General features: G+C 45.2%; 1 protein-coding gene across 14 annotated transcripts in view; it reads left to right on the top strand.

Moving 5' to 3' along the window:
• Positions 1 to 12,678, top strand: part of CIB4 (calcium and integrin binding family member 4) — a 127,060-nt gene that overhangs the window by 49,123 nt on the left and 65,259 nt on the right. For 5 of the 14 annotated variants that reach the window (XM_032497195.1, XM_032497201.1, XM_032497202.1 and 2 more), the window contains exon 2: positions 2,710 to 2,816. The exons of the other annotated variants lie outside the window; for them this stretch is intronic. The gene's annotated coding sequence lies outside the window, so the exon portion shown is untranslated. The remainder of the gene's footprint in view (positions 1 to 2,709; positions 2,817 to 12,678) is intronic. 14 annotated transcript variants of the gene reach the window in all.

Here is a 12,678-nt window from a genome sequence, read left to right as displayed (position 1 = left end):
GAGGTAGGAGGTTGTATAGGCCAAATGGCACTCCAGATCTCCCTGTCATCACCTTCCCCACCTGTCAACCTCCCCGAACAAGGCTGGGGCTCCTTGATGTCTGGCTTTGTGCGGAACCACTCTCTGGGGAGTTAGTTGTTACTCTAGGAAAGACTCCCAGGGCCCCAGGGAGGAGCCTGCAGAATATCATTCAACGTGGAGAGTCAGTCTTTCTCCCTTTGGCTGTGAACCTGCCCTGAAGGCACAGGTATTGCTCCAATCACCTGGGACACACCTCTGCCTATGGCAAGTGGTCCACTGCAGCCCCCTGCACTGTTTGACAAAGATCTCACAAGATTCAGGCTCAAGCCCAGTTGGTCTCTAATACGTAGGCCCAGCCTCCAAGTCTGTATCCCCAACACGTTCACAAGGTCAAGGCCCTTATTACTGCCCAAAGGATGCCCTGGACACAGGGACAAGTCTGCTCCAACCCAGGGAATATCCCCACTATCGTGATGCAGGATGGAGGTCCAGGCCCCTGAAGGAGGGGGCCACCACCCACTGGCCTTACCCTTGGGAAGGAAGTTTTGGACCTGCTCCTGCCAGGCTGGGAAAAGGAGCATAGGGAAGCATGTGTCCTGGGCGACTCGGCTACCCATTCTGGGGACTTCTGTGATCTGGCAGTTTCTCCACACGGGTGGCTCCGCTCCCACATGCAGCTTCACATTTGGAGCCTCCTCACGTGGCTTACAGTGTCTCTCAGTGACCTTGGATCTTAACCTTGGGGAGCTGGTACTCTGGAAATAGAGTGGCATCAGGGTTAGACAAACCTGTTTGATCTTGGTTGCACCACTTAATGGTGGAGTGATCTTGGCCATGTCACCTTTCTTTCAGAACTTTAATCTCATCATCTGTGTAGGTTTTTAAAAGTACTTTTCCTGCTCCTACATTTAAGAATTCTAGATTTTAGGCACTAACAGGTGGCTCCTGGATGGGGTTCCCCAAAGCCTCCCTGAGAATTTAGGGACCCAGCCTCTGGACCCCAGGGTGCATCTTCGTGGGGCAGGGGAGACAACTGGAATGAAAGAAAAAAAAAAGGCTTAAAATGCCTTGGATCCCAACCAGCCAGAGGATGCGCAAATGGAAAATTCCTGCTGTGTGTCAGAGGCCCACCTGGCCCGGGTGACAGCCCGCGAGCCAGACACACAGGCCCCACTGCGTGTTTAGACAGCACTTTCCTGCCCCGGCCAGAGCTCACCCTGCCCATCACCAACACTGGTCCTGGGGAGTGGGGAGGAACGGGGGTCCTCACTCAGGCCCTGGAGAGCTTCTTGTGTCTTAATATCTGAGCAGGGGCTGGGGAGTGGTAGTGTGAGCTGTAATAGGGAGAATGGGCAGTGGGATGCCCAGGTCTGGCCCCCAGTCTGCCCTGAGCTCGTCTCTACAAACCAGGAGTCCCCGTGTCCTCATCTGTGTAGGGTATGGGGTGGACAGGGAGGTCTGCCGGTCCTCATCAGCCCTGACACCTTCCACTGGCAGAGGCCTACATTCTCTTGGAGATTCCACATCTGCCTTGGGAGAGGCCAAGGCCCCTTTCAAGCTGGGGGCAACTCTCAGACGCTGCCCTCAGCCTTAAGCTCGCGTCCAAGGAGGCCATTGTCTGGAACTACGGGGCTGCTGACTTTGGCAGCACTCTCAGCGCCCACTGAGGTTTGCGGTGGGAGGCAGGCTCAGGGTGAGTGTGATGAAATGGACTCACCCCACTCAAAGACTGGGGGCAGAGGGGTGGGGATGTTAGACCAGGGAGAGGCCGAGAGGAGACCTGAGCCATGGGGGCAATGTTTGACCAGCATTATTTGGAGGGAGAGTCCCTGAGTCTAGAAATGCTCCAGGGACCAGATCTCATACTCTAGTGTGGCCTGAGAAGGTCACTGGGCCATAGCAGGGCCAGGATGGAGAGGCCCTCAAACTCTGCCCACATCTCACACTCACAGCCTCAGCTGTCTAGGGCTTCAGGACCCTGCTAGGGCAGCGGGTCAGGGTACGGATTTTCAGAGCCCTCCCTGAGGCCAAGGCTCATCTGCAGTTCCTGACTCTTGGGAGTTTGATTGGCAGAACTTGGGCCAGTGGGTTGGACCAGTTCTGAGAGCCAGACAGAGCCTGGCCTGGGATAATGGTCAACTCACCGGGGTGATGCCTCCTGGGAGGTCCCTTCTTAACTCAAGGTCCCACAGAGAGACTCCCTCTCGGTGCCTGTCACCTCTCCCCTGGATGCCAAGAAAATGTGTGACAAATTTCAACCCAGGCCACCACTGCTTCTGAACACTGTCCATCCCCAACCTGTCTCTGCCCAGACCACCCCTCAGGCAAATACTTAAAGGACAGTGCTGGAATGGCACTGCACACAAGCCAGGGCAAAGACAACCCTGGCCCACGGGACTCACTCTGCCTGGCTGCTCTACCCTCCTCCTCCTGGCCTGCCCTGCCCTTGCTTCCTTCTCTCCTTCTGCCTAAGGCCAGAGCTCTTTCTCTGAGCTCCCCTAGTCACTCAGAAGCAGTGTTCCCTTTCTCAGATCCTAAGTCAGCCCCTCAGCACCAGGGCAAACCTGCTCTCCCCCATCTGCTGGTGCTGCCAGTGACTTATTCCAGGAAAGGAGTACTGACCTGAGGTCAATTCCAGGACTCTGTCCACTCAGGAAACCCCTTCTCCTGTGTTTTGTTTCCTCACAGTTTCCAGCCTGTGTTTTGCCCTTCTGCATCCCTACATGCTCCAAGGAATTCGGGTCACCTGGAAATCTCTTTCTTGCCTCTGGGAGGACCAGAGTCAACATCACAATGTACATCTCTGAAATCCGAGAATGCTCCAGGATGGGTATAGATGAGAGTGTATGCACGTGTGTGTGTGTGTGTGTGTGAGTGAATTCGCATGATTTGGGCATAGGCTTGGTCCCCTCAGAGAGTGCAATGTCGCCCTCTTACAAAGGAGGTCATAGACCTTCTGCCTCCTCCCTTCCACGTTAGCCAGGCCAGGTGAGGGCAGGCTCTGAGAGGGCAGCTGAACTCTCCTGTGGGGCATGCCACAGAGCAGGGCATGGTTTCTAGGAGCCTGAGCCCTGCCTCAGGGCTCTTTCCACCCTGCTTGAGTGTTAAGAGAGGGAGGTGTGAGCCCAAACACTTAGTAGCGGGTGGTGCTGGAAGGCAGCTTAACCCTGGGGATGGGTCTGGACTCAGTGAGGTGTGGGATGATGTTTGGAAATGATCATCAGGGGATTCACTCACTTTTCCAGAGCATTCCTTTGGTCCCATAGCTCAGGATGCATCCTGATTTATGAGGCGCAGGATTCCAGCAGCTCTGAGAAGGTTCTGGTTTCTGCCCTGCTTGAGCTCCGAGGAGACGCGGAAGGGAGGGGCTTGCGCTGGAATGTTAGGAATTAGGAGCCTATGGTAGGACTGAAGCAGGCACCCACTGGAGGATGGAGGATGCTTCCACCTGCCTTTAGCTACAGACCCTCGGGCAAAAGGAGGCAGAGCCCCAAGGCCTGTGGGAAGCAGAATCTTCAGAGCAGACAGGCTCTCTGGACGGGCAGCAACTCCCCCACTGGTCCTCTGCATGGCTGGGTGCTTTTGCTTGGAGACTGAGCTTTTCTTTCACAAAGCACAGCAGTGTTCCTTGGAGCCACAGAGAAGACTTGTGTGCTGTGAGTTTGCTTCCATTTAACAGAGGAGAAGATTGAGGCCTTTGGTGAAGAGAAGCTAAGTGCATCTGGGTCTCACAGCCAGAAAGTTGTGGAGCCAGGCTCTACCCTGACGTCTTCTGATTTTAAGTTCAGTCTCTTCCCAGGAGCAGGGACGGCCTCACGGAGCCCTCCATTAGTACTGACTGTATAAATTGGGGCATGTTTCCCAAAGCTCAGTTTTCTCAGAAATAAAGCAGATATAATCAAGAATGCACTGGAGCCAGGTAGTTCCACCTCCTGAAAGCCAACTGTGTGTATTTCTTGCCAGTTCTGTATTCAGTCACCCGAGGCTGGTTAACTTGAAATGGGCCATGGCGGAGTACTTTTACCACAGAAATGAGTAGGCCTACAGGTCAGGGCTTTTCTCTGCGGAGGTCTTGTTCTTAAGAATCTACCAGAACATCACTGGGGATAGTTCTCACCCTACAGGACAGAAGAGTGAATCAGATAAATTATGTCAAGTTCTTGCCACAGCGTCTGGATTGGAGCAAATACTCACAAGTGATTAGCAATGGGAAATGTTTTACTTTCTCGTCCTTATCATGTTTTGTCCCTTTATTCACTCAGGAAAGTAATTTGGGCAAGAATCACTTTCTTCTCAGAGAGATGAAGACATTGAGGCCCCGAGGGGGTAGGTGATTGAGCACAGAGGTGGTGAGAGGTGAGCCCAGATTTAAGCCCAGATATTTGTGTTCCTCACCTGGGGCCCTGGCCACTACCCTTGGCTGTTTTCCAGAGCCAAATGATTTAAGGTCTCAGAAATCTGGGGATGCTAGAGTCAGAAGAAATGTTAGAGATCATCTGTTGGCAGTTCAACAGATGAGGAAACGAAGGCCCGGAGAGAGAAGGGCCTACCCCAGGTCACTCCACCAGTCACGGCCCAGCTGGAACGGGGATCCCAGGCTTCTGGATTCCCCATCTACGTCTCTCTCCACTGGACCAAACTGCCTTTAGATCCCTGAACTGGGGTGGGGTTATCCTACCCAGAGAGCATGGCTGATGCGCCGGATGAAGGGGGTGGGATGGCTCTTAGGAAGACCACCATGTGTTCCTTCCGGGGAGAGGGGATGTTAAAATAATGTTATCTCTTCTGCCTACACCACCAACTTATGTGAAACTGTCCTGTACGTGCTGAAGTGCTTAGAAATGAAAGTCAGTGGCATTTTGTCAATCAGCAAACCTTTAGGAGCCAGAGGCTCCCACAGGCAGACTTTTGAGCCTCTGTGGGCAACAGGGCGCTGGCACTGATGGGCCAGAGCTGGACCCAGCTCCATTATCTCCATGGCCCTGCTCATTCTCCTGCTCCTCCTTCCATCTCTTCCTCCCTCCCTCCCTCTCTCTTCTTTCCTCCCTCCCTCCCTCCCCTCCTTTCATTTAACAACTATTCACAGATTTCTAGCCTTCTGCCAGGACCCCACTTGGTGCTAGGGAAGCAAAGATAAATAAGGCAAAGCTTTACCCTAAAGAATTTCACAGAAGAGAAAGAGGAAACAAACATGAGAAAGCCCCAGCAGGAATCTGTCCAGGGGCCAGAGGGGCTCAAGGGGCACTGTGATGGTCAGTTGTGCGTGCGTGTGTGCGTGTGTGTGTGTGTGTGTGTGTGTTGGGGTGCAGGCGGTGGAGAGAAGGGATGTTTCTTTGCAAAAGAAGCAGCTTCAGTAGCACTGAGGAGGTGTGAAATAGCCTGGAGTGTTCTGGAAATTGCAAACATGGGCTTGGGTTTAAAGCCTTCGTTTTGGCCTGGAGTCACACCCAGTTTGGAAGCCTGGCTGTGCTGTGCATGATCTGTGTCAGCCTAGGCAACTTTCCTCATTTGGAAAATGGGATGATAATTTTTACCTCCCAGGATCATTGTGAGAATTCACTGAGATCATTTATTGAGTAAAACATATTCTGGGCACCCACTACGTGCCAGACACTGTTCTGGGTATGAGAAGCCATAGTGAATAGGCTCCCTGCCCTTGTGGAGCCTAAACTCTAGTGGAAGCGGATGGGCAGTGAACACATCCAAACAGCCTGGTGTCAAGTTCCTGTAAGTGATGGAAAACAATAAAGCCAGTGTTTGGGTGGTTCCCCGGGCGCAGTCCCTGAGATGAGGATTTGTTAATGGCGTGGTCCCAGGGAGAGTGGTGGGGTGAGGAGCGGACAGGAAAGCGAGCAGGCCAAGTTGGACACAGGCGAAGTCCCGCAGAGGGCAGCCTCAGCCTGATGCCGTGGGGCCTCTGGGGGTGGGGTCTCAGCCTAGATGAGGGAGAGGTTCCCTTAGTACATGTTAGTATCATGCCTGGTGCACTTGTTAGCCATCAAATGAATGCCTCCGTAGCCTAGTCAGTCACTGTCTCTGTACCGCCTCCGCTGCCCCTTGCCCCCGTGTGACTCTGTGATCCAAAACAACCTGTAGCTTCCCCGAACCCTCCACGTCTTCTCATGCCTGGGTACCTCGGGCCGTGCTGTTCCCTGCTGGAATACAGCCTCTCCACTGGAAAATTCTCCCTGGAAATTCTCAGTCATTCTTCAAGTCTCAGCGCAAATGCTGCCTCTATGTCTGTGAAGCCTCTCCCAGGCCACCCTGGGGGCTTTCTTCTGCGTAACCTCTGGATTGGCGAGGCAATAATATTGCTTTAAAATTGCCTGTTCATGAGCCTGTCTGCCCACTAGGCTGGGAGCTCCCTGATGACTGCAGACAGGTTTTTTGTTTTGTTTTTCAGCTCTGGGTCTCAGGAAACATTTGCTAAATAAATAAATGGCTCCATCACTTAGGAGCCTTGTGCCTTTTGGTGAGTCAAATAATCTCCCTGAGCCTCAGCTTCCCCATCTGTAATTATAGCTACACCTAATCATAGTGATTTTAGGAGGCCAGATGAGGTAATCAATGTAAACTCTGAAGTACTATCCAGATGTGTTTTTGTTTTGTTTTGTTTTGTTTTTAGATCAAAAAGTAGAAGAGAAAATATCCATTCCGGAGCTCAGCAGTGGTTGTGGGGACCCAAATGGCTCCAGAAGGCCTTGGGTCAGTCTTCCAGTAGGAGATGTCTGAGCAGGTGCCAGGTTAGCTCCCTGCCTTCTCTGACACTTCTTCTGCCACTAGCCAGGGCTTGAAGCTCTGGTTCTGGGAAGGAGATATAACCCTCGTGGACCCTCACTTTTTACTTGCAATAACTCAGAAGTAACAATACACACCCAAGCCGGTAATGTGGAGAGGAGCTGAAGCTCCATCCTGCAGGCGGAGGACTGATGAAGGGAACCTTGCTAGTTGGACACAGGATTCATCTGTGGTCACTGCTGCAGCTGAATCTTGCATAGGGACGACTTGACTCTGTAAACCTTGTTGTAGCCCACATCCAGGCTCTTCCAAGGCTGTTCTTCTTTTCCTGACTCTCTGAGAAGCCTGTCTTCCCTTCCTAGTCTGACCTTGTTCTTCCCTAGTATCTGCCAAGCCCTCCCTCAGTTATCCTGGTCGCCAAGGAACCAGAAACTGGATCCTTTCCTCCATTCTCCCCTGGCTCTAGGTTCTCTGGAGTCCTCAGTGTTGTTTCCTCTTTCAGTCGCATCTTGATGCCACCCAGAAATTGGGGGTCTTTTTAGTTACATCAGCACATGGAGATAGCCTCCTCATGGAAGTGCTTATGACTCCAGAGTCCCTTCTTTAGCCACAGTATATGGCCTTTTACATGTAAGATGGTTATTTATTCTTCAATGTATCATCATCAAACCACTCCTTAACTCCAGGTGGCCTGGCTTGCTTTCTCATCATTTTGCAAAAATTTTCTCGCTTCCTCTAAGACACCAATGAGCTATTCTTCACCAGCTTAATCAGCTGGTACAGCCCTGTGCCTTCAAGCTTCAGGTCTATCCCCAAGCCATTTAGCCATTCCCCAGTACCAATGAGTCCTGGCAAAGATCCAATATTGTGGAGACATAAATTCTTCCTAAATTAATCTATAAATTCAGTGAAATCCCAGTAAAAACTTAATAAGAGTTTTAAAAATGGAACTTTACAAGCAAATTCTAAAAGCCATCTGGAAGGAAAAATGTACAAAAATACCCAGGCGAATTCTGACACAGTAAGAACAACAAGAAGGAAACAGCTCTCCCACATATAAACATTCACTATAAAGTGGTCAATACAGAGTGATATTGGTGTATGAACAGATAATCCAAACAATGGAATGGGTAAAGAAATAGATCCATGGAAATCTAGTGTGTGCTAAAAGGGCATTTTAAATCACTAGGGAAAGACTGACTATTCAAGAATGGTTTTGAGACATTAGATTACCCACTTTGAAAAAAATTAAGTTAGTATATTGGTGATGGTTTTACTTTCTGAAAAGAGAATTCATTCTAGCCATTTTGGTCAGAAAGAATTTATGGAAGGCATGTATAGCTGCCAGAATTGTAGGGAGTGTTGGAGGAAAAGATTTTAGGTTGAACTTACCAGGACAACTTCTAAAGCCACAGTGCAGAACTGAGCCACTGAAGGAGATGTCATTGCTGCAGTTTGGAAGCTTCCAGACAGCAGGAAGCTTTGCTATGGAAGCTATTCCAAAACTACCACCTCTGCCAGGATCTCTGCTAGTAAAATAGAGGCTGTGCTGTCTTTTTCTCCATGTAACTCAAAGCTTCATGTGAGTTGTATCTGCTTGGGTCTTCTGGGAAGTAGACACCAAGATGGACTTAGGGGGGCAAGAGATTTGTTGGGACCATGCCTATAAAAATAAAGGGGATAAGGAGCAGGAGTAGCAGGGAAAGACTTCAGACTATAATACAGGTGTGACATTTGTGAAAGGAAAGGGAGGGGAGAAGATTGAGTAGAAAAAGCTTCAGACTGCAGTGTAGCATTGAGGAAGTCTTGGCCACTACAGAATTGTCCTTGGAAGAGTTCCTCTCTGTGGGGCAGAAATGGCCATGACTTAGTTTCTTCTTCATACTCAGTCACTGGCTTGGAGCTGTGGAAGATCCTGAAGACATCCAACTGGGGAATCTCCACTACATCTGGAAATCAAGAAAAGTCTCTGCAATATGGGAAGGCACACCAGAAGGGCACTGATGTGAATTTTGATCCAGCTAATCTATAGTGTCTATTTACCACAGACCCCTACCTCACAGCACATACAAAATAAATTTCAGATGGATGAAAGAAGTACAGGTAAAAAAACAAACCTATACAATTATTAGGGAAAAAAAGGAAAAAATAGGGACACATTTCTGTAACCTTGGAATAGGGAAGGCCTTTTAAAGCAAAACACAAAATCTAGAAAACATAGAGACATATTTCAAATTAGTTTTTATTTAATTCCATGTTTTAAAAAAAGTAATGAACATTAACATACTTAATGGTGACAAAAGATGCTTTTCTTCTAAGACTGGGGACAAGACAAGGATATCCCTCTCACTAGTCCTGGTCAATACCATGCTGAGAGATTTAACTAATGCAATAGGACAAGAAAAGGAAATAGGATATACAGAATGCAAAGGAAGACAAAAACTCTTTGTTTGCACATAACATGATTGTCTGTGCAGAATCACAAAGAATTAATGAAAACTCCTGGAACTAATATTGTGATTATAGTAAGGTTGCAGGATACAAGGTTAATACACAAAAATTAGTTACCTTCCTGTATACAGGCAATGAATAGTTAGAATTTAATATTAAAAAGAAAACACCATGTATATTAGCACAAAAAAGAAAGAAACAAAGAAAAACAAACACAGAAACAATGAAAAAGAAAGAAAGGAAAGAAAGAAATCAATCAATCAATCTACCAAAATATATGCAGGATATATATAAAGAAAACTACAAAATGAAAAAAGCAAAGAATATCTAAATAAATGAAGAAATATTTCATGTTCATAAATAGGTAAACTCAAAATTGTTTAGATACTGGTTCTTCCCAACTTGATCTCTAGATTTAATACAATATCAATCAAAATCCCACCAAGTTATTTTGTGGATATCAACAAACTGATTCCAAGGTTTATATGGAAAGGCAAAAGACCCAGAATAGCCAACACAATATTGAAGAAGAACAAAGTTAGAGGACTGATACTACACGACTTCCAGGTTTACTGTAAAGCTATAGTGAGCAAGACAGCATGATATTGATGAAAGGATAAATAGATCAGTGGAACAGAATAAAGAGACCACAAATAGACCCATATATAGTCAAATAGCCAAATATAGTCAAATAGACTTTGACAAAGGAGCAAAAATTATACAATGGAGTAGTGTTTTCAACATATGATACTGAAATGATTGGACATACTTATGCAAAAATCAATAAATCTAGACACAGACCTTACATTCTTTACAAAATTAACCAAAAATGGATCATAGATCTAAATGTAAAATTAAAAATACAAATTTTCTAGAGGATAACATAGGAGAAAATCTAGGTGACCTTGGGTTTGACAATGATATTTTTAGATACAACACCAAACCTTGAAAGAAAAAGTTGCTAAGTTCAAATTCATTAAAATTAAAAACTCTGCCCTGTGAAGGATACAGTTAAGAGATTGAAAAGACAGGCCACAGGCAAGGAGAAAATCTTTGCGAAAGACATAGCTCATAAAGGACTTGTATCCAAAATATATAAAGAGCTTTAAAAACTCAATAATAAGAAAACAACCAAACCAATTAAAAATTGGGCCAAAAATCTGAACAGATACCTCAACAAAGAAGACATGCAGATGGCAAATATGCTTATGAGGAGATGTTTAACATCATATGTCATCAGGGAACTGAAGATTAAAACAATAGTGAAATACAAGTACTCATCTATTAGAATGGCTAAAATCCAAAACACTGACAACATCAAATGCTGGCAAGAATATGGAGACACAGAAACTCTCATGGGAATGAAATGTGGTGCAGCCACTTTGGAAGACAGTTTGGCAGTCTCTTACAAAACTATAGACATAGTCTTCTATGCAGTTCAGCAATCCTGCTCCTAGGTGTTTACCCAAATGAGTTGAAGACTTTGTCTATGCAAAAACCTACACACAAATATTTAAAGTAGCTTTGTTCATAACTCAGTAGTTGGAAGCAACCATGATATCTCCCAATAAGTGAGTGGATAAACAAACTATGGTACATCCTTACAACAGAATATTATTCAGTGATAAAAAGAAAGATGCTATCAAGCCATGAAAGGACATGAAGGAATCTTAAATGCATATTGTTAATTGAAAGAAGCTACATACTATGTAACTCCAACTATATGGTATTCTGGAAAGGGCAAAACTATGGAGACAGTTAAAAAAAAAAAAAAAAAAAAAAGCATTGATTTCCAGAGGTCCCAGAGGATGAAGGGAGGGACTAATAACAGAGTACAGGCATTTTTAAGGCAGTGAAACTCTTCTGTATGATACTGTAATGGTCGATACAGGGCATCATGCATTTGTCAAAACCCATAGAACTATACAACATAGAAAGCCAACCCTAATGAACTCTATGCATTTTAGTTATTAAATGTATCAATATTGGTTCATCAGTTGTCACAAATTACCACACCAATGCAAGATGTTAATAATGTTAATAATAGGGGAACGTTCTGCTCATTTTTTCTACCTAAAACTGCTCTAAAAATAGTCTATTAAAATTTAAAACTAATTAATATACTTGGAGAAAAATTTGGCAGCAAATGTAACAGATGATAGTATGGTGGCTATACATTCTAGTTTTCTGAGGACAGTTTTGATTTATATGTGTTGTCCTGGTGTCCCATCTGCTTTAGCATTTGTCATTCTCAAAGGTGTCCTGGTTTGAATGATAAATTATATGATCACCCTAGACAAAAGCTTATTATATACAATAAAAAAGTAATTTTGTATATATTATATATATATATATAATATATATATATAAAGGAGATATGTAATGAACTCCTATAAAGCAATAAGAAAGAAACACTGCCCGAGAGACTAATGGGCAGTTTATGTGAATATGTATATTAGTTTGCTAGTGCTGCCATAAGGAAATACACAAATTGGGTGGCTTAAACAGCAGAAATTAATTTTCTCACAGTTCAAGAGGCTAGAAGTCCAAGATCAAGGTGTTGGCAGGTTTGATTTCTTCTGAGACCCCTTTCCTTTGTTTGCAGATGGCTGCCTTCTCACTCTGGCCTCACACGGTCTTTCTTCTGTGCACACACAAGACTGTGTCCTAATCGCCTCTTCTTATAAGGACACAAGTCACATTGGATTATGGCCCACCACATGACCTCATTTTACCTTAATTACTGCCTTAAAGGCCCCCAACTCCAAATTTGGTCACATCTGAGAAGTTGGGGGTTAGGACTTCAACATATTAATTTGTTGGGGGACACAATTCAGCCCATAACAATAGACAGTTCACAGAAGATGTACAAATGGCCAATAAATATATGTCAATATATTTACTATCATAATAAACTAGAGACATACAAATTTAAAACAGTAATAACTGACAATCATCCCCAATAGAATGACAAAAATAATAAAAGGAAATTGATTCTATCCAAGGTTGGCAAGAATACAGGGAATGGCCATTTGTTGGTGGAACAAACTGATACAGCTTTTTTGGAGGGCAACTTGGCAGGCTCCATCAAAATTAAAAAGTACATATCCTTTGGCCTAGAAGTTTTACTTCTGAGACTTGATTGTACAGTGAGTACAGAAATGCTCACTGAGGCACAAAGAGGCATGCATTAAAATGTTAATTGCAGTTTTTTGGTAATATTTAAAATTGAAAAAACATTTAAATTTCTATTAATAAATAAGCTATGGTACATCCATACTATGGGATGCTATACTGGGGTTAGAAAGAATGAGATAGACCTATGAGAAAATGAATTTCATATGATATGCTATGAATAAAGTAGACCTATGATAAAATGGAACCATAAAACACATTAAGCAACTCAAAAAAGAGGAAATTGAGACTACAGAATAGATGGCGAGACACAGACACAAAGAGCAAAATGGT

The sequence above is a fragment of the Camelus ferus genome, chromosome 15, assembly GCF_009834535.1.
Source record: "Camelus ferus isolate YT-003-E chromosome 15, BCGSAC_Cfer_1.0, whole genome shotgun sequence".
In the NCBI taxonomy this organism is placed as follows: domain Eukaryota; kingdom Metazoa; phylum Chordata; class Mammalia; order Artiodactyla; family Camelidae; genus Camelus; species Camelus ferus.
The sequence above is the reverse complement of the archived record's forward strand: the minus strand, read 5'-3'. Positions and strand labels throughout refer to the sequence as shown.